The sequence below is a fragment of the Stigmatopora argus genome, chromosome 13, assembly GCF_051989625.1.
Source record: "Stigmatopora argus isolate UIUO_Sarg chromosome 13, RoL_Sarg_1.0, whole genome shotgun sequence".
In the NCBI taxonomy this organism is placed as follows: Eukaryota; Metazoa; Chordata; class Actinopteri; order Syngnathiformes; family Syngnathidae; genus Stigmatopora; species Stigmatopora argus.
In genome coordinates this window covers 11,256,263-11,278,207 of record NC_135399.1, presented here as the reverse complement: position 1 = coordinate 11,278,207, position 21,945 = coordinate 11,256,263, and the positions used below count along the sequence as shown (strand labels likewise).

Here is a 21,945-nt window from a genome sequence, read left to right as displayed (position 1 = left end):
CTCAGGAGCCATATGTGGCTCTTTTGATGGGTGCAAATGGCTCTCCATTAACTTCTGAGGTAAAACCCCTGCACCAGAATGTAGTAAGAAGTGGCTTTAAAAAAATAGGCAAACTTTCTCTATACTTTTTCCTTCGGTGCAATGTGTTATTGGGATGCACTTGATCAGTGTCTTCTTTTGTGCAAGGGTCCCAACACAATGAGCAAGTGTCGATTAACATCATAGGCTGAGGGTAAGCAGCTGATTGGTCAGATACACAAGGAGGAGCCTTACAACAGGTGACATGACTTTCACACACACACAGTGGAACAAACCAAAAACATAACTAAACAGGCCATGACACTTCGCCCTCAATTTAAAAATGTGAAATTGCAACAAAACCATCGCAACTAACTCTGTCTACAACGAGGATGGTAAAAGGAGCCAGAAGAGAACCGAGAATATTTTCAGGCGGACACAACGCCACTACACGCACGCACGCATACGTGAAGACGCGAGTGGAGCGTGATTCACGCGGAGGCCATCCGCGGCAGGCTGAATGATGGCGCATCCTTGGCCCCGCTCGGAGGACGGCACACAATCCTCCATCACAATGCTACCGGACCATTACCCGGGGATGGCAATAGCAAGCAGCGCCAAAGCCCGCCTCCTCCGCTGCCCCTGAAGCTAATCATGTGATTTGATGCAATGACAGAGTAATGACACAGATTGGTGGCGTGTTCAACTTCTCCCTGCTGGAGGCTACAGTGAAGGTGGTAAACACCAGAGACGGCGAGGCCCAGAGATCCAACATTAGCAAAAAGGTTAAGGTGGATACCCAAGTACTCTCGCAAGTGAAATCAGGATGAATGGTACTGCCGAGGGGTTCTTTTATGTCTTGGAGTAACTATATCTCACTTAATGAGGGACATTAGCCGCCATAAAACTACTCAGAAGTACAAGCCGTTAATTAATGCATCCGCATTACCAGCGAATGAGAAAAACTGAGTTGTTGGACCCATTGGACCAAATATTAAAGTGCAGTCTGTTGGCTCATAACATCCTGTCTACTCATAGCATAACCTGATAGTAAAATTCAACAGTGGGGAAGGTGGCCATTTTGAACTTTTCTCTCATTGCAGAATAAGAGACACTATGTATTCATATGTTATGGTGCAAATTTAAATGACTGTAGGTCATTGTACAACTGTTCAAATGTATGATATTATATAATAATATCTAATTCAGTGTACAATGAACTACAACTTTGAATCATTACAGCAACTGAATATTATTGCCAATAATTCATGGCTGAATCCAAACATAATTATTTGGAATAAGACCAATGGCACTTTACATACAGGTGAAATGTGTGTAGTAGCCCTTATTTTCCTTCCCTCCTTTCTTTTTATTATTCTGCTCCTTATTTTCAGGCCAAAATATATTTTGAGATCTACCTACCACCCAAATGCCTCCCACAAACCGACCGTTAAGAGTACCATTATCTGGGCTATAATCCTGGCTGTAATGTGTCCTTGTTAGCAAAGCACTGCTGGCCCGCACCAGTCGCAACACCAGGAAGGCCTCAGGCACCACTGGAATTAATTACAGACAAAAGCGATGGTGTTTGCAATTGTCGTGCCAAATTTATCTCTAGCCACTTAACGGGCCTCATCTGAACTGATGCACACTCACTGAATTGCCCCAAGGCATCTTATTCTTCCTCCTCGAAGGGTGGAGAGGAGACACGGAAGTGTGTGTATGTGTGTGTAGACAGCTCTACATCTGCTGGGGGCCAGAGCAAATCCTGAGCTGGAGGCGGTGTGTGCTAACAATGCCCGCAGCAAATAGAAGGCAGAAAAGTCCATGACAAATGTTAACACCCATCTCCACCCTCCTCGTTCCCAACTCCGTTATTAGCCAGGTCTCCTGGGAAATGCAGAAAGCTAAGCTTGACAACTTTAATCCTGTCATTTTTGGGATGATAATCCTTAATATGTTCAGATGTGGTGTCAGTAGTTATTTTCCCCCCACACAAGTACAGCTTCACTCAAGCTGAATCAATGACAAAATCTTATTGAAATGTGTCATAAGTTGAGTCTTGTAAAAATGCCACAACATGGACTGTTTTTTATTATGCCAAATAAGTTCTGTCAAAGTGTTTGGAAGTTATGGAAAATGCCTAACAGTCAGCGGGGGGAAAAAAACTAATGATGTCATGCAATTAAGAATACAACTAACGTTAATTAACCTAAAGTCAAGAAAAAAGGTGGGGGTAGGAGGGGCAATCTATATCGTGACCGGACGTTTGGTCGTCGGACGTTTGGTCGCGGACGTTTGGTCGCGGACGTTTGGTCGCCCGGACCCAAACAACCCGTGACCAAACGTCCGGCGACCTAAAGTCCGGCGACCAAAAGTCCGGCGACCAAACGGCCGAGTACCATCTATGGAGAAAACCAACGCAAGCCCAGGGAGAACATGCAAACTCCACACAGTAAGGACGCACTTGGGATCGAACACTCGACGCCAGAACTGTAAGGCAGACACTCTAAACACCGGACCACCAGGCCACCCTATCAAACTATTAAACTAAAAAATATATATATATTTACTTTTTCCTGATGGTAAGATTGAACCATAAATTCAAATGCTTCTTTTTAATCCTGCCATTTATCCAGGCGTTGATTCTAAAGACTGTCCCGCATGTGCACATCAGCATAAGCCGCTGTTAACTTTCTGCTTGTGCAGCTAGAAAGCAAACAGCTTAGCTCAATAATAACGCAGGGGCCAGCTGAATGGTAGCCCAGTGCTACGAGAGAATAATAGCGTCAAAGGACTCTTGTCTCTCTTAAACAAATTTGCAGGTGCTTCAGTTCACCTTCCAGTTCATATGCTGCAACAACCTTGTATCCACAAGTGCATAATGTCTCATCAGCACTGATCGGTTATCAATTAAAGCAAAAGCATCTCATTATATTAACGAATGGCTTCGGCTTGTAATAGCCCGTCTTATTGATGTGTGAAAGCGGCGAGCCAATAGCCCCTTCCGCGGTGGCGGCGGCGGCGGCAGCTGAGACGGAGCAGCTTTGCAGAGAGGAGGCAAAAGGAAGGGAAGCTGAAGGACACGCCGGCCTACTCTCAGAGGGACTGCATTCATTCCAGCAATTGTCATGCAAGCCTTGTTGTAAGTAATAATGTGGCCTTTAATGACGGAATGATGGACCTGCCAAACACTGCTTCTGCTTTCTGCTGGCCGCGTGTCCCCGCCGCCCGCATTTCACGTAACCATCTGGGACAAATTAGCATATCCTCATCAATTCACAGGCCACTTTAACATAATCCATATTTGTTGGATAAAGTCTGCGGCAAGCCTCCCCGTGCAGCGCTCGTGTGACACCATGACACACTTCAAGGGCCTGACTCGCATAAAGCATGCTTGGGCAGCTGAGCAAATCATAAATGTAAAATAGCGAGGCAAAGCGCCCTCTCCCGTGTACCTGAAGGGACAAATCCCTTTTGGCCAGACATCTCCAGACTGTTACCTGGCTATTCCTCCACAACGGCTCTTGGCTTTTTAGACTTTGTGTTCGGAAGGGGGTGGAAAAGAAATTTTAAAAAAGCCACACTGCTGTCACAGTAGAATAATGGCAGAAAATTCATTGAGGCATGTACGCATGCTTCATCCATCAAAAAATAAAAAATAAAATATTGGTTTAATATTTGCTTGACTAACACATTGCTCTTATTTCAAATTAGGGAATCAGCAACCTGGAAAAAGTACTGGTAGTAGTATTGTGTCAATACATCTTATGAGGGTCCTATTTGGGTTTTATAGTGTGCTTTATATGTAAATATTTGCTAAATCTTACATGACCACTTACAATTGAAAATTGCCTGTTTAAATGGCATGGCGTAAATGGACTCTTAGTAAAGAAGGTGATGTTTCACTCCTGATTGCACACGTATAGCTGACCTAATGAGATGTTCCTCAAGAGCTGCACAATCTTTATTCAAATGAGTTTTCCCCAGGACAAATACCTTGACATTTATTTGTTCAGTCATGTGTCTAAACAGTTTATGACAAAATAAACCCAGGGTTGAATCAATCAGGGAATCCAACATGGCCGAAACAAATATTAATTATCGTTAAACATTTTAGAGAAAAAAAATCTTACTTGTCCTCAGAGATACTTCGGCCGCTGGAAGCATTGCCTGTCATGACGTGTCATCATAAACGGCTTCTGAGATATCATCTCACAGCATTTTCAAGCCCTCCTGTCAAAGAAAAAGCAAAGCTCTCGGGATCATGACACACAGCAGTCACCGCGCTCTGGGCCTGATGTTTCTCAAGTGCGGCGCTGTCTGGTGGCCAACGGGGCCAGAGGCTGAATTCCACCAGACACGCTTAAGTACAAACCCTCTCTGTAGGCAAGCACACGTGAAATGACACGAATTCATCAACGTGCACAATGTGGCACTTTTCAGCAACTGCAAATAGGAACGCTCTAATGTTGAGCTAAGGTCTGCTTTAAAATTGTTTGCTAGGGTTGAAAGGATTCATTGAGCTGCAACTTCATATGACCTGAAATAAAGCGTTACCTTCTCCTTCATTGGTTCCGAGACCAGGTTTGTAAGTCTTCAAAGTTCCCCTTTGAAAATCATACAAATGTAACCAAAGAATCAAGGGGAGAAAAATGGCATCAAAAATAAATATATAATAAACTATATCATCACCGGTATGTTATTGCTCAAAAAGCACAAAAATAATGAGGAACAAATAAGCAGAAACTGGAAACACCATTTGTGATCAAACTGTAAGAAGGTGATGAAAATGCAATTTATATCCAAAAGAAAACGCCAATGTTCTGTTTATGGAGAAGTGTATTTTGACGCTTCCTCCTCAGTTAAAAAAAATCTTCTCAATGCATTAAAATAGCTATGATAGTCACTTCAATAATTACTGTAACACGAATCTAAGCAATTTGATGGTTCTATCGCACCCTATTAACCAAACTAAATCGTGTTGAGTGATATTGTGAGTGATGATTGACAGCTTCTTGACAAACGGAGCAAAAAAATATGGATTTAAGACACAAATACTAACAAAAGCGCGCACGCGCAAAACTGATTGCCGAGCAAGCGATGGGCCGCAAAATGTAACAGAACACTTGTTGGTGGCTAAAATCACCAAATAAATCTCCATTTCTTTTGCATTGATTCCTTTTTTTTACACCCAAATTATTTTTACCGAAATCAAAAAGATGTTTCGACGTAAGGAATTGCTCGGTAGCTTCTCTTGCTACGACAGAGTTGCGCAAGTGTGTATATACGCTCGATATAGTAAATATTATTATAGTTTATAGTTACTTACAGTGGAAGAGCAGGAGGACAGTCACTTCCCATCTTTTAACATTTTATTTTCTCTCCTTTGATGATGTCCAGGTTGTCTTTTCGGCTTTTAATACTTTTGTTTGCTCTTGTCCATGGTGATGGGGAACAAAAACTTACCCGTATACTAAAATCATAGTGAATTGAGCGCACCGGTGTGTTGCGTTCAGGGACCATACAAAACATATGAAAGCGACATAGTAGCAAACGTTTTTTCTTTCTTTCTTAATAGTACACCAAAACGTAATAGTGAAAAGAAAATGCAAATAGGTGTGTCTATGATTTATGAAGTTAAAATTTTAATTGTGTGAAAATGCCTTAGTGATTTCTGAGCACAACCAAAAATTCACAAAAATGGTGCAAAAATGAGGAAAAAAATCCAGTGAATGGCAGTTCTGTGTGCAAAAATGCATTGCTGAGGGAAGATGTTATAAATGTTTGTGATTTTTTTACATAAAAATAAGTGATTGCATCATTTTTGTCTTTCTGGCATACTTGCAAAGATGCACCACGCTGAATGTCATCACTTTGTTTAGATTACATCAACTATGGCCAAGCAGCAGGGTTCAAATGAAATTCTGCATGTACTCCAACATGGAACACATGCACGTCTACACCATGCAGGGTGCCTCGTATGTAACGACTCCCAAACATCCCGGTGATGGAGGGGCAGGTGTCACATAAACACTGTGGATGTAACAGGGCGTTAAGCTGTGCGGTAAAACCTTATAAAGGCTATAAAATGCTGCTTGGTTGCACATGTCAAATCAATAGGACATTACTGCGTCAATCCATCTGTATTTGGGCAAATGTTTGTCAGCTCTCATTTCAGGAAGAATTAAATCAGCCATCCTTTCAAGCCACAACAAAACGTGTGTTTTGGGAGCAAGCCCAAGCCTTTGCCCTCGTAAACACAAAGCCCTCATGTGAAAGGGAGAGGCCTCAGTTGGGCAGACAGCAGAGGGACTTAACCAAGCTAATTAGGAGAGGCTGACATGTTCAAGTGAGCGGCTGCTCACGAGTCAGCTCTATCACATATGTTTCCTTTGTGGCGGCTGAAGTGGCTCCTTTGTTTGGGAATTGATAGCGTTTCGCTCCACCGTCCCTTTGGGTAGAGGCGCTGACCTGCGGAGGCCTCGGTAGAAAAGGAGGCTGGTTCTGGCTCCCCAATGCCCGCTGTTCCAGCTGCCCCGTTCCCTCCCGAAGCTTACGCCGAGCTGTGGACGTGCGGCAAGGTGGGCAACACCTGTAAAAAAGGAGTGAATACCCTTTCTGCCCAGACAGCCTGCCCACCTGCTACCAAGCTCTCTGGGCCATGCAGCTTAAACGCTCATTTTGTGCCTCTCAGCACGGGACTTATTGATATAAATAGCTGTGCACAAAGTGCACACTCTGTTTTCTCTTGGTCTGATGCCGAAGGCGTGTGTGTGCGCGCGTGTGTGTGTGATTGTGTGATTGTGTGTTTGTGCGCGCGTGTGTGATTGTAGTCTATGGAGACCTCTTTCAGGTGAGGATGAAATATGAGGAGTTTGGACACTGGTTAAATGTCAATCTCTCCTAGACTTACTGAAAATGATTATGGTACATTTCACGTAGATGGAAACAGACAACAACACACTCAGGCTGGTCTTAAACAAGGATGCGGTATCTAATATGTCGGCACAATATGCTGCGTATTAAACATTACAGATGCTACAATAGATTTAATGATGACCTGACCATTTGTCTTGATTTAGTGTGTCCTTCCTTGAAAATGAAGGGAAGGTTTGCCCTTGAACAAGTTATCCAGTAGCAACCGCAAAAAAAAGCCAACGCTACAGAGAGAAAAGAATGCATGCTAATCGTAATTTGATAAATAGTGCTTCCCTCAGATGAATTATTTGTTTTTATAAGAAATAAACACCAGCGTGGTGCCTTTAAGTATGAAGCTCTATAAGGCCAAGAAACAAAGTTTGGAGAATAAAGTCCATCTCTTTCATTCACCTCGGCCTGCTTGGAAACAGATTAATTGTCAGCCATTAGGATGACAAGACAATTTGTGGAGTAGCTGAGTGTAAATAAATACGCTGAGGAGGAGATAATACATCAGGCTGCTGACCGGGCTTTTCCATTACAGCAGCACATTTGTTTCCATACACGCTGGAAGCCATTGGGCAAATGGTGCCTTTCCTTCATGAGGTGCAAGTGGAAGTGTCTTGAAGAAAATAAGGACTGTGTGACATTAACTTTCATTACAAAAGTCATCTCACCTGCCAGACAAAAAAAAACGTGTCTCTGCTCTCTTTGCTGATAAACAGAAATATACTCTAATACAGAACCCTGTGCAGGTAAGAAAAAATAGTGTCTTCATTATGGTGCGATAAAACTATAGCAATAATAGGATCCTCACAATTCCAGACACAAGAAGAGTAAAAAAGGCTTCATTGATTTTCTAGCTAGACACAACCATTAAAACATATCATATTGAATAAGCGGTAAATGGTGTTTCTTTTGGAGTACAACAAAGAATTTCTAAATTATAAATGATCAAACTGTGCATGACACAATGAATTAATTTCCTTGAATGCAGTACATGTGTTACTTAACAATTGAATTTAACTTTAAAGTATATTTATGTTTAATATTTTGTATAGTTTGTTTTTAATCAATTTAGATACAGATTTGGTCCATCTTTTGTGTGCAAAACATTTAGATTTTTTATAAAAGATACAAAGTCAGGCAATAAACTTAGAGTGCTTTACTAGGTATAAAATATAGAATAAAAACAGCCATCATTTTGATTATTGCTGGTCGCACTTGAAATGTACTCCTAACCTGAATATAAATTGAAAAAAAATTACAGGTGTATTTAAAAAATCCAACATAGCTTTACTAGCCTTGTGCTAACAAACAATGCAAAACAGGATGATGAGCAACATTCGTGTCCTGATGTTACAACTTTTCAAGGAACGGCTCTATGAGCAAAAATGGTGAAGCAACATATGTAAACTAATCCAAATATGTGAATCACGTGAGTTATGCATATCCATATGTCAGTTTTATACTGCCCCCTGGCGGCATAGGCACACACCAGGAGCAGGACAGTGTCCAATGAAATGAAGCAATCAATAGGAATGACAAAAAAAACCTTTAAATCTTAAAATTCTGCTAATGGTTGTGTTTATTTTCTAAAGTAAAATAAAGGTGATCCGAATCCAAGGATCACTGCCAGCCCTCCCAGCTCAAATGGATTTGACATTTCCTGCCCAAAATGGCAGCAAATGAGCTAATGTTATTTATTAAGGTGGCATACACTGAGGGCATATTAAGTATATTTTGAAGTGTTTCTTGATCTAAAATGTTTGAGAACCACAGCGTTAAACGATTTCAAGGAGGTGTTGAAGGGAAAGGACAGAAAGCACGCCCAGTGTGGCTGCATTGATTCTGCAGTAATTGATCTGATGGCTCCTTGTGATAATTGACAATTATCCCTGATTGCCATGCAGGGGCCTAAAATCAGTTTAAGAAAATGACCAACATTAAGGGCTGTTGTACAATGGCTGAACAAAGATAAATCAATAAACCTCAGAAAAGAAGAAGAAGAAAAAAAACAAGTAAAACAGGACACATTGGACCTCATGGTGCTCTGCCAATAAAATGCACAGTTGATTGTAAACATCATACAACATACAAAGAGGGCCTATAATGAGAACGGTAATCATTTAGGATTAGAACAGGAGCTAATAGTGCCGGCTGTAAATGAAGCCTTGTTGAGATGTGAGGGCATTTATCTGCTGCAAAAGTGCGGCGTGTGCATGTGTGGCTCTGTTAGCACGTCCCTCTGTGTCTATATTTCTCCATTACTACGTGTGTGACCCCGGCTGATTGCTCCTCTTGATTCGAGCAGGCAGATGCAACTCATTGTGGCTTAATAAATATAGGAGCCCTGGGGACCGCGCCTAAACTGTTCTATTAAGTTGGAAACATGTCAGCCAATATAAAAGCAGCCTGACCCCGACAAAGGTCAACTGTGACACGCTTGTTTACCCCAAGAAAACAAAACCGGGGCTGGAAGGTCTTGTTTTGACGGGTGTCCTCATATACAATGTGGGTGGGTGGGTGGTTTGGTATGTAGGTTGCTCGGTGGGTAGGTAGGTGGGTAGGTGAGTAGGTAGATGGTTAGGTAGGTGGGTAGGTGAATAGGTAGGTAGGTGAGTTGACTGGATAGGTGGGTAGACTGGATAGGTGGCTAGGTGCGTAGACTGGATAGGTGGGTAGGTGGGTAGACTGGATAGGTGGGTAGGTGGGTAGACTGGATAGGTGGGTAGGTGGGTAGACTGGATAGGTGGGTAGGTGGGTAGACTGGATAGGTGGGTAGGTGGGTAGACTGGATAGGTGGGTAGGTGGGTAGACTGGATAGGTGGGTAGGTGGGTAGGTGGGTAGACTGGATAGGTGGATAGGTGGGTAGGTGGGTAGACTGGATAGGTGGGTAGGTGGGTAGACTGGATAGGTGGGTAGACTGGATAGGTAGGTAGGTGAGTTAACTGTATAGGTAGGTCGGTGGGTAGACTGGAAAGGTAGCTGGGTAGGTAGGTAGGTAGGTAGATGCTAATCTGCCTCTACAATGTTTAATAAGCACGTCAAAACCTTGATGCAGGAGAAATGTCCATGCTTGGTGAGCATATTAGAGAGTCACAGCTTTAAATAGCATTGATGAACTGTTTGCTTATGCTGTAATAATTAACTCACATTACATTACTTTGTGTGATTACTTTCTTAATTGCCTGAATTATGCATCAATTTAATATCTAATAACCAGTCTCAGGCATTAGACAGCGTTCAGACGCAAATTGCGTGTAGTTTCCGAGCTTTAATTAAACACACCAGAATAAATGAAACGATGTGGGATGGATGTCTCACAGTGATTTCCTGGGTGCTTAAATATGCTATTTATTACGAAGGCATATAAAAATTCACTTTCTCCTCAGGAAAGCAAACCACAAGATGCCAATTATGTTATACGCAAGTTGCTTTGCCGGGCCTTTTTCAGAATGCAGACTAATAAATTTGCTGCGCGGGACTCGTTATTATCTAATACAAATACATTACCATGGCATTTTTCAAGTTTCAAATTTTGTGTGCAGAGCAAAATAAAGTCCCTAAACATGAGTTTAATTACATAATGCAGTGTGCTTATTTTGTTATTGCGTGGAGCTGAGGAATGAGCGATCTGGCACAATAAGCAAAGCTTCTTTGCAGGTATCTAAATTGCTCAATTAAACGCAGCAAATAAACCTCCCAACTTGTCCAAGTCCTGCAATAGAGACCTTGTCATGAATATTAATTTTAGACGTGATGTGCATGGGTTCATGATTCTGAATCAATCCTCATTCAGGGACTTAATGTTTAAGCACATAGTTTCATGATATCACCACACAATGGATTCCATGTTCAAATGATATTTCTGTTTGTTATTCGATCATGCATAAAAGTGCTGTTTTTGAAGAAAACTACATCCATGTTAAATAAAACTTCGTTTTTAATCATCTTTAATTGTGTGTAGAAAAAAAATGTTTTTGAGCAATACCTGATTAGTACAAAAATACCCTTTGAAGTCATTTTTCCCAAATTATATTCTAATTACAGTTTATATAGGTTGAGCCAATTTCAGGCTCATTTGATTTGCATTAGAACACTTCTAATTGGCTAACTTGTGTGGAACTAAATTTTTTGAACACTTTTTAACGACCATGTAAAGTGCATAATAAAACTACAAATAATATAAACCAAATCAAATATTTCAGCAATGTTCAGCAGTCAATTAGAGATACGTAACTATTTATTCAGCACATTACCAGTGTGCCTCATCTAAAAACACCTTCAAAATAAAGTGTCATAATATATGTTGAAAATGATGATGAATTTGAATAAGGGTGTTTGGAACGTGGTTGGGCAGATAAATACATAATGCTAATCCAGGTGAGGTGTGTTTGGGCCTTGCAGGGATCGTTAGACTGCTTTTGAAAGCAGTAGGACAGAAAATGATAACAGCATAAGGATGCTTCACAGATCTCATGATAGTTTCCGTCTGTCACTTACATTTTAGTCGTTTACGTGTGACTGGTCGCGTCATGTCAGCTACTTCGAGGAACGAACCCCCCTGCGTTCTTTCATTGCCTTTGGCGTGCAGTTTGGAAAACCATTAATTCTTTGCTTGACTACCTTTAGGTGAAGTTTGCCTTCCCATCAGCGAGACTCAAAGAGAGATCAGATCACCTGCTTGATATTATACATGCCAATGGACCTGCTGACGAACTGGCACAGGAGCTATGCAGTCAATTCCGCATCTCATTTGACTAACTGCATGAAAAAAAAACCACACACACGCACTTGAGGATTTAAAATCTACAAGAACGCTGAATGTATAATTGCATGATGAATATTTGCAATGTTTTCTTCTTGCCTTGAAGTATTCGACATCTGTCAGCATTAGTTAACGGCGCGTGCTAAATAATGTTTTGGCCTTTCAGGACTAATCAACGGATGAAACGCTGAAAGCCAAGCCAGAAGGCACCTCTCGTGAGTTTTGCTACACAACATACAAATTCATTTCACAACAGTTAGTCTCAGAGCGGGAAGACGGCCATTTATCATAGCGCGAGCCATGAATCAAGTGGCGCCGTAAAATCGAACATTGATTCACCTTATTCCCTTGTTTTTCCATCTGAGCCACATAATGATCATTAAACTGACCGCAGCATGTCCAAAAAATGGATTTCTAATACACTGAGCTCAGCTTGAAACATCACGAGAATAGTATCCCAAGGAGAAGGGGGCGCAGATGTGGCTTTTATAAGTACAACATTCATTCAGTGTCTCTTAGTAGCAGGCCGGAGAACCAGAATAAAAATAAATAAATAAAAAGGGCCTCTTGGCTCGAGTCCATCTCGATGCCATGTGCACGTGATGCTTGCCTAGATGAGCGTGCTTTAATGGGACTGCTTAGCCCCATCATGACCCAATGAGTGCCGGCTGTGGAGTGGACGTGCTCGGTGTATGTGTTCCCAGCAGGGAGACCGTGTCTTCTGAAGGTCACAACTGCGGCAGTCCGGGCTCTCTAAGTGAACTCTGGAGAGAATAACAAGCCACCATCCAACACTCTCTTTGTGCCGCCATCACCACGGCCACAGACCGAGCCGCCGAACAGAACCAGCTTAAACTCAGAATCCCAAAAGGCACATTCCCCTTACACACACATACAAAAAAAAAGCAAGAAAACGCCATTTCCAATTACAAAGAAGGATCGATGTCATCAACATTCATTCAAATTGAGAAATGTAGTATTTTTGAAAAGCAATTGGCAACATTGACCAAAATGGAAAATTAGCCTCGATGGAATTTCAGTCCAAACAGAGTGTGTGACAGCATTGGCCAGTGTTATGGTTGCCTAATGGACAATGTAGCATTAATTCAGCCTCAGATGAACACGCAGGGTAGGCCGAATCACAAATGAGGAGGGGGCCCTAGGTGTATGAATTATGCATATTACATTACCATAACCCTACTATACACAGTGCAGCTAAACAATGCGGTATAAATTGGACTTGGACTGAGATATTGAACAATTTCCTACATGTTCTTGCCTACCTTGGTAGTGAGATTGTGTTTACCTTCTTAAGCAGTGGCAGAGTCCATACGAGATTTGTATGTCCGGCTATAACGCTATGTAAACAAGTCAGCGATAATTGAAAAGAAAGTCTCTTGACTGCTTTCCTTTGGACCTATCATTCAAATAGATGGGAATTAGCTTAAATGGAAGGCAAGGAATTACTTTTTCCATTGATTTCCCTTCAAACATTAAAAGGCACATAAATGAAATGAGGCAATTTACTCTGTCGGCCGGTGAAATTGTGCTCAAGCAAAACATGTCAGAAACTATTATTTGCAATCATGCTGCTTTTATCAATCCCGCGGAAATCCGATGGATGAAATTTTAATGGTGCAAGAACACAGTTTTTCAATTTGTCACTTTGGATTGAGTCAGTGACACAATCAGATGGAGGGGGGGAAAACAGAACTCCAAATTTAAGATAAAGTTTGAAATCTAACTTGAAAATTGATGTGCATCTTCATGTTTGCACACTGAGAAACCAAATAGCAGCAATAGTGTTGACTTGTTCAACAATATTTCATGTTTTATTTTCAATTTCTCTCTTAAAAAAAGATGAAAAACACTGTTTATATTAATTAGGTTGTATTGATCGTAGGCCACTTTAATGATGGAAAAGTTTTTGAAATTTTAAAGGAAAAAACACACTTCAATTTGCCTTAAAAAGTATTCAAGCAGTTCTCAAAAATGAGGAAACAGAACATTTTGTTTTTCCTTGGCAATAATTCAACGCTGTTGGTGCATCTCCTACTTTAGCTTTTTTATTTGCCCGAGTACACAGTCGCAGCTCACTTTATAAAACAGTACACGGCGCCCCTAACAGCCTCCGTTCAAGCCTTGTAATCATTACCCGGCATCTTATTGCCTCTGTGGCTTTTAAAACCCTTGTTTCACTCCGAGAAAACAGCAGATCTTTTTATTAAAACTTTAGGAGAGCGTCACCCAGCCCTTCCTCCCCAGCGGAGGGGTGGTGGCGGAGGAGAAGTGGGACAAATTAGTGTTGACAGTAGACACTTAAAGCGGGAAAATCACAGGCCCACTGGGAGGCAAGAGCCACATGGGGCTCGGCGCTTGTGTAAAGAACACTCCAGATTTCACTTGAGATGCAGTCACCTTTTAACAGAGCAGGGGGAATGTCAAAAGACCCTCTTGAATGAGCCAATAAAGCCACTAAAAGGGGAGGATTAACCAGCTGATATCAAGGACAGCAGTTTGTTTGGGAAACAGACGCCCCTTTTTTTCTGCTGGAACACACTGGGCGGAACATTTGCTTTTCTAAGCACGCCGCTACCCGGCCAAAATTGTATTGACGTCTTCATTCCTATTGTAGACGCAGCAGTGTTCTCCAAATGCTGCCCGTGTTAACATGTAACCGGCTGACTGAATTGCTTTCTCCTGACCTTAGCTTTTGACGTAACAGACCCTTTGGCCTCCTTTGTATGGTCGCGTATGCTACGATTGCCTTTACGGCCCATTCATCAGCCAACGGCGCTGGTGGAAGTGAGGCTACACAATATGAAACACTTAATTACAAGACATCAGGGGCTTTCAATCTCCTCTTCATTTCCCAGCAGCTGTGATGAAAAACACTTTATCCAATTAATGTGTCAAACACGACCCAACAATGTCACGGCCTCCTCGCAACCCCATAAACACAAGATTACAAGGCGTAAAGTAGATGCATTGGCGCTACCCGGACGGTTCGGGATTTTTGCTCAAATGCCAAAACAGGGCAGGATTTTTGCTTTTATTTTGGTGGAAATGAGAACCTTCCAGGAGGGAAGCAATAAAGTGGATATTTAAAGATCGTATATATTTATATCTTGGGGGTTTTGTTTAACATGTATATGGTTGTTTCAAATAGACAAGGTATTTTACTTTGTGTTTACATATTTACAATGTGACAAAATACAAAATTTACAATTTACAACCCTTTACAATAAAGGTTTTTGCATCTCAATGGGAAAGATAATCAACAATGTCTACATCTCATAATATTCGGTTGACAGATAGTTCAAATTAGTCAGATTTCTCTTCTGATACGGACAAACAAAAATACTTTAAAGTAAAAATATATAAATTGAGAACAATATGCTGAATATCCACCTGGTTATGAAACTAAATTTACAGTTTTTCGGAAAACTCTAGCTTAAAAAAGGCATTCGGTGGTCAGAAAGGAAAACAAAACAAATATATAAATCGCACTTGAGTATTAGTTGCAGGCCCGGCCAAAAATGTACTACTTATTGTTCAGTAAATACGATACTTAGAATTGTTAGCAATGGGTGTTCAGGTGACATCCGGTAGTGGTTTTGATGTAAGTTTTTGTAGCTTTAGGAGAGCAGCAAGTAGTTTTCAAAACCTTTTTGTTTGCTCAGATATAGAGGAATTCATTTATGGCAATGGTAAATCCCTGGTGATAAATCAAACAAGCAGGAGCTGCTCCTGATAACTCAATAAGCACCTGCACTCCCCGTAACATGTCACACCTGCACTTCTTGGAAAAGCATCTTCCTCGTCTTCACTTGGGGGCTTGCTACACCTGCTTGGTGGCTTTCAGAGGCCTAACAGCTGGGAAAGGAGGATCATGCGTGTTTAATTGGGATGAGCCAGAACTATGCATGTCAGTACTCAGTGAGGTTTATTACACTGAATTGTATACAAACGAGTGTACAAAAATGTGATTTAATATGAAACCTCCAACTTTTTAGGCCGTTTTAAGTGTTTTCATTTGGATTTGCTGGCCACTTTCTTCATACTGCAATGCATCATCTGCTTGATTTAATGAGCATGTTTAACAAGAGGCTGGTGAGAGGAAAAATATATTTTCAGTCAATATCGTACACTTTCCATTCAATCAGTGGGTTATATTCCTATGAGCCACTGTCAAGTGTTTTTGTTTAAAATATATAATCATATACTGATTCTCAAAACCCAAAGGAATTTATTAAATGATAGCAAGAAAAGGACTCCAGATAGTTCAAAGTCAGCATATTTTGAGAGCCTTTTTTCTAAAGTGTTCATTTTAGTGCACGTTGTTTAAATCTATATTATTGCTTTTGCGACTCTGCATCACTATAGCTAGTTATTAATTGAAAAAAGATGGCAAACTCCTAAAGAAATGTTTAATAACAAAGATCATAGGGGGATATTTTTTGGGATTATATACAGATGTGTCATCTGAGATGTGAAAGCAACCTGTGCTTACCTTAATTTCAAAATTATAAGCAGAAATATGCCAGTTACTTTGTGGTCAATGTAAAAAGTGTTCATTTTTAGTGCAAATTTGTTTCATCTATCACCACCAATGACAACCAACCGGTTTCAACAAAAACCCATAACAGCGACACACAACACAACCAATTACCGTGAAACTTTGAAATTGGCAAACGAGATATTCACCCAGACTTTATGGTTGGAATAAACTTTTACGGTTGGATTAAAAATCCAGCACCCTCTTAGAGGGAAAGACAACACCTTTACTGTGTATATCCCAGCAGAACTTAATTTTTCTGGTGTGTGTAATAGTAGAAAAGAACCCAATTAAAAGCCAATATTTCCAGAAAGTGGCCCAACAACATGCATGCAGATATTTTCTCAATGCGGGTACTATTTTAAGCCAACCAAATTCGAATAATTTGAGTACACCAAATTGTCCGCCCTTCTTCATAAGATCATTAATACCCTACAGACACCTGTGTGGCGTCAAAATAAAGGCCTTTAAATGAAGGTCATGTTTACTGCTTCTTTTTTTGTCAGTGTTTCTAACCCGAATGTCAGACAATCAAAAACAAAAGAGACTATTTCTTCTCCATTCTGTTAACAGCCCAACCTTGGTATGCTTCACATCCAATTCTGAAACGAGGCCACAGCGTCGAGAAATCTCACAACAGTATTAATAAAAGAAGAAGCAGTATGATATCTCAGAAGTGTCCTTCTATAATTATGGTATTCATGAAAAGACGAGATGAGCGCCGACTAAATCCATAGCTCCGGGCAAAATCAACAGCTCCTGACCCATGACTATCTGGAGGATAATTCCGACATAGCCAAACTTTTGCTGCTTCTCAAATTTTCTTCATCCCAACAGTCAGGACTGAGGGAATGAAGTGCATCGATTGCTTGTGATTATTAACTAGACGGAGATAAACCTTCTCCTTATTATGCAGATTACTGAGGCTCCCCGCTCCAGTATGTTGTACAGATGCACGGGAGCAGATGCTCTTACAGATGGCGGCTACACGGATCTATCATTATGCCTCCATTGTCTCCACTTCAATTGTTTGAGGGACAACAGAAGTGCATCAAAGAGCAATCCGACTGCAATGAATTAAAAAAGCCAAAGAAAAACAATCAAGCAAATTTATACACCCGAGGCCACGGAACGGAGAGGAGCGTGAAGCCGGAGCCACTTCATACGTACGAGCATGGAGTCGCCCAGTCATGTATACTGCACCCAAATCTGTTGGATGCAGCACTGTGCACCAGACATATGTTGCTTTTCCAATAATAAACTTCAGATTAATTCAAGAGAATCATATTAATTCAGAAGTCTGTGTCTGTGTGTGTGTGTAGGGGGGTGGGGGGTTGCTTCTTCAGTATACATAGAGTAAATGTAGTAGAAACTTTTCATTTTACCCTGAAAATGGATATGGATTAGTATTTGTCAACAGCAAAATTTGAAGTATCCATCAAAGACCTAACTATGCACACTATGAAATGCCATGACTTCCTATTTGGAATATTTTGCAAAAAAGAAAAAGAAAAAAAATCGAGTTAAAATACATTGTCAAAAAACATTAATGCGCGAGAATGACTACATCAGAGAAATGAAGAGAAAAAAAACAAGTGCAAAACATTTGAAGTTACTACAAAAACATTATTCTATCTAAAGAAAAAAAATATGTACATGGAGCAATATCAGATTAGTTTGATCATTTATTGTTATGATCAAACTAAAACCTTAACCATAACCATTTTACCATTTTGTCTAAAATACTTGCAGTTCATGACAATTAGGAGTAACCTGTTCGGCTTGTCAAAGTTGCTTCTGCTCCTGCACTTTTGAGATAAGGACACGAGTAGCTCCTTTGATCAAACACGACGTTACACTCCAGAGAATTACACGCTTACATTATAAAAAGAGAAGGTCACGCCTAGACTTGTAAATCACAATGGACGTCTTACACTTTACACTCACCGAATGCGCTGACATGACTTAGAGACAGATAGGACAATGCAAATTCTCATTAAAAAGGGACTTACTGCATAAACTTTGGAGGAAATACAGTACCTTCTTTTTTTTCTCATTCATTTTCCCTACCGCTCATCCTCACAAGGGTCGTGAGGGATGCCCGAGACTATCTCAGCCAACTAAGGGATAGACAACCTAGTCGTTTCTGGTCCTTTTTTTTACCAATTGAGGCTGTACACTCCCAAACACAAAAGACTAAAAGGGGTAAAAGCAGCTGCAGATGATGGTTTTAGCCTCATCAAACAAAGATACTACTATTACTGGTCTCTTTCGCCTGTCATCACAGGGGGACTGAGCAATGGTAACACCCCCTTCACGCATCCTCCCTTGCAAACCAGTATCTGTCCTATTAGCAATTTATAATGGAGATCAAGAAGTAGTCAGTGCAGAATGAAGACAACTGTCAGCACCCTTTCCTAATTGGCTTTATGTTCTGTTTCTGATAAATGGCTTGCCACTACCACACAGTCCTGTGGTTTTTATTGCCCTAATAGGCCTCAGTAACTGGATTTACTAACAGATAGCGGGTCAAAAAGGACACGGAGAGCAAAAATGTTAATTAATATCAATAATGGCCAATTATTAGTTTGACAGAGGGATCCCAGCTAGTTGTGTGCTCTAATGACTGTGAGCTAACTTGAGGGGAAACACTGGAGAATTAGCATAACTGTGTATGCTCGCTCCATGGAGGTGCCCAGCAAACATCTGTTATGTTAGAAATTCAAATAGAATTCCTATTAGTAACCCTGGCTGTGGATGCATAATCAGTCATTCTTCTCTGGCCATTTTGCAGGCGCTAACAATGCCCTTGTGACTGGTGGAACGCCTCCCTCTGGGCTTTCCAATCAAATGTGGCCCCATGTGGACCCGCACGTCCAAACAACAGACAGGCCAACGTGGACTTCTGAGGGGAGCTTTGTGCTCTGACAAGAGCTCAATGTGTCCACCCGTGACACATGACCGCAGAATAGAATTTTTGATTTCAATACAGCCAGAAAAACATTTATTGTTCCGATGCTCCAGCATCTTTCCTGCTAAGGGAATTCGGCTCTTTTAATCAATGTTTGACTTCAAACTAAATAAACACAACCAAAGACAACCCCAACTGGCCATTACTGATTGTCCATGCTGCCCAAAAAACAAAGGAAATCCCTTTATCTGGTTTGTGGAAATAAATCTTACCTGATACTGTACATTTACGATACAATGCAAGCAATTCTGGATCCCTAATAGCATAACGCGTCTACTGTAATTATTTTTTACACGTCCTTTTTAAATGACCAACCCAAAATTATCCCACCATACACAAACTAGTATATGCTAAATGTATATTAAAAGTCTTAACCTTGCTTATGCTATGTGTGTTCTTGCTTCTGGGATCAATGGCATGAACTGTCAAAATGTTGACAGTTGATCGTGAAACTATTCACATCAACATATTGATCATGATTGGAAACCTTGCAGCATATCGCTGGTCGGCCATCTTACAGTTTGCATTCGACTTTTAAGGTTCTTCTGTATTCCCACTGTAATAGAGGCCAATTGCATCGATTGTTTTAAAACAACACTATTTCAACAAGCCGCTCAAATGTTGGTGGTTCATCTTCTAAAAGTAATAGCCGCTGCTCTTGTTGCTATTATGATGCAATGAGCATCGGAAACACTGTAACGCACAGCTTTATGGGCTCAGATCAAGAAATCCTAATAGGTGTATATTGACTGGTTTATTTTCCACAAAACTCCGAAGGGACCGGCGCTTGCTGGAAAATATATCAAAGAGACTATCAACAATGCTTGGATCTTGGGTGTAAAATCAATACTGAGCCATAGCTGGCTTGAGTTTTCACACTTCTCTCTCGTCATTTAAAAAAGGACTATTATAGGCACTAAGATGCCTATGATAGGCCCGTGAGATTATTGGGCATTTTTGCTCTCTCAATTCACATCACCTTAATGCAAGTTGACATTAGGGCATATGCGGAATACCGGGATACTATACGTATATATTATTATATTTGGCAGTTTTCTGGAACAAAGGGCGTGAGAACAAGTTGTGCAGGTTGCCAAATGTAACCTCAGCAGGTTCCAACTTTGGTTAGTGCTCCCTTAATCCAAATGCTTCGGCAATGGTTTATGACGAGCGGTAGTACCGTAAACGGGCAACTACTTAACAGCCTAGATTTGAGTGTGAAAGTCTTTTCCCCCAGTGCATTGCTCCAAGAAGCTAATTACCACTTTCATCATCAATCATGAGCATTATTTATTCAGTGAAATGAATTTCTAATTAATAACTGATGAGCATTATGGCCTTGAAAACTGTAAAGCAATTAATTATGCTTGGCAATGGGGAATAGTCCAGTAAAGAACTATCTGGCTCGGAGTTGCAATACCAACGAGCTAATATTTTCCACAAAGTTGAGGATTTGGACTGTTTTTGTACCTTTTACAGAGATAATTACATTCAATTTTGTTGTCTGCGGTAGGACATCCTTCTACATTTTTCCTAATGTCATTTTTTAGGTTCCGTTTGACCGCCCCCCTTTTGTTCACTGATTAATGGTCCTAGATTTTTGACTTTGCAAAGTGAAAGAGGACCCAGAGAGCAGTTACGGGCAAAATATAGCTATAAATCCTCAATACTATACACTCGCTTTGACTTTTATGTGACGAGTATCACACGTTAAAACATCAAGGACACTAGCAAAATTGCCATTTGTAAGGTTTCTGAAGAATTTCTCCTTGCAATCGAAAAAATAATGTACTAAGTGGATTGTCTGCTACATGGTAAACCATAAAGCTAATATTGATCATTGTCTCATGGTTGCCATCGACGGGAAAAGACACCTTGACTGTTAGGGCACGAGTTTATGCACTACCTTGTTCACGTATTCCTAATATTGTGGGCCTCTTAGTGTCATAATGAAATATTGGAGGAAATATTTGAGCTCACCTTCATCGTGCGGCTAGCCAGTGTGAACCAAAAGCTGGATAATCAAGCAAAGAAGGGCAGGGAAGGGAATTTAAATACACAGAGTTGGTGTAACGAGACAGGTAAACAGGTGGGTGACACGCAAGGCAGCTGATTGGCTGAGACACATGGGGACAACAGGTGAAAACAATGGACAATCGCAATGACACAGAGGGGGAAAAAATAAAAAATACAAACAAATAATTCGGCAAAGATGTGACTATCAGCATCGTTGTATGCATATCTTTGAGTTTATATATTCATTCATTGATTTTCTGAACCACTTATGCTCACAAGGGTCGCAGGGGGTGCTGGAGCGTATCCCATTTGACGTCGCTCACCAGGAAGGGGACACTCTGAATTGGTGGTCAGCCAATGGGCAACCATCCATGCACATAGGGCAAGAGTGTCAGACTCGGGTTGGTTCGCGGGCCGCTTTAACGTCAACTTGATTTCACGTGGGCCGGACCATTTTAGATATAATATTTAGATTTTTTTTATATAAATGGATTAAAAGAACTGGATTTAAAGCCCTGAATATTCAGTTTTTTATAGATCTAAAACAATGTTTATTTTAGCTTTTTTTAAATATATTTTTAGATTTTAAAAAATGATTTTTGAACTAAAAACACAGAAAAAAAATGATTAAAAAATTACAATTATTGATTTAAAAGGGTGGAAAACAGGAAATTTAATATACATCTATA

The 21,945-nt window shown here is 40.7% G+C and overlaps 1 long non-coding RNA gene across 2 annotated transcripts in view; it reads right to left on the bottom strand.

Annotated features, from left to right (window-relative positions):
- The window catches only part of LOC144087120 (uncharacterized), a 52,055-nt gene extending 46,523 nt beyond the window's left edge, over positions 1-5,532 (bottom strand). For both annotated transcript variants that reach the window (XR_013304645.1, XR_013304646.1), the window contains exons 1-2: positions 5,351-5,532; positions 4,155-4,254 (exon numbers count right to left, since the gene is read on the bottom strand). This is a non-coding gene — a long non-coding RNA (uncharacterized LOC144087120). The remainder of the gene's footprint in view (positions 1-4,154; positions 4,255-5,350) is intronic.
- Positions 5,533-21,945: the final 16,413 nt, after the last annotated feature.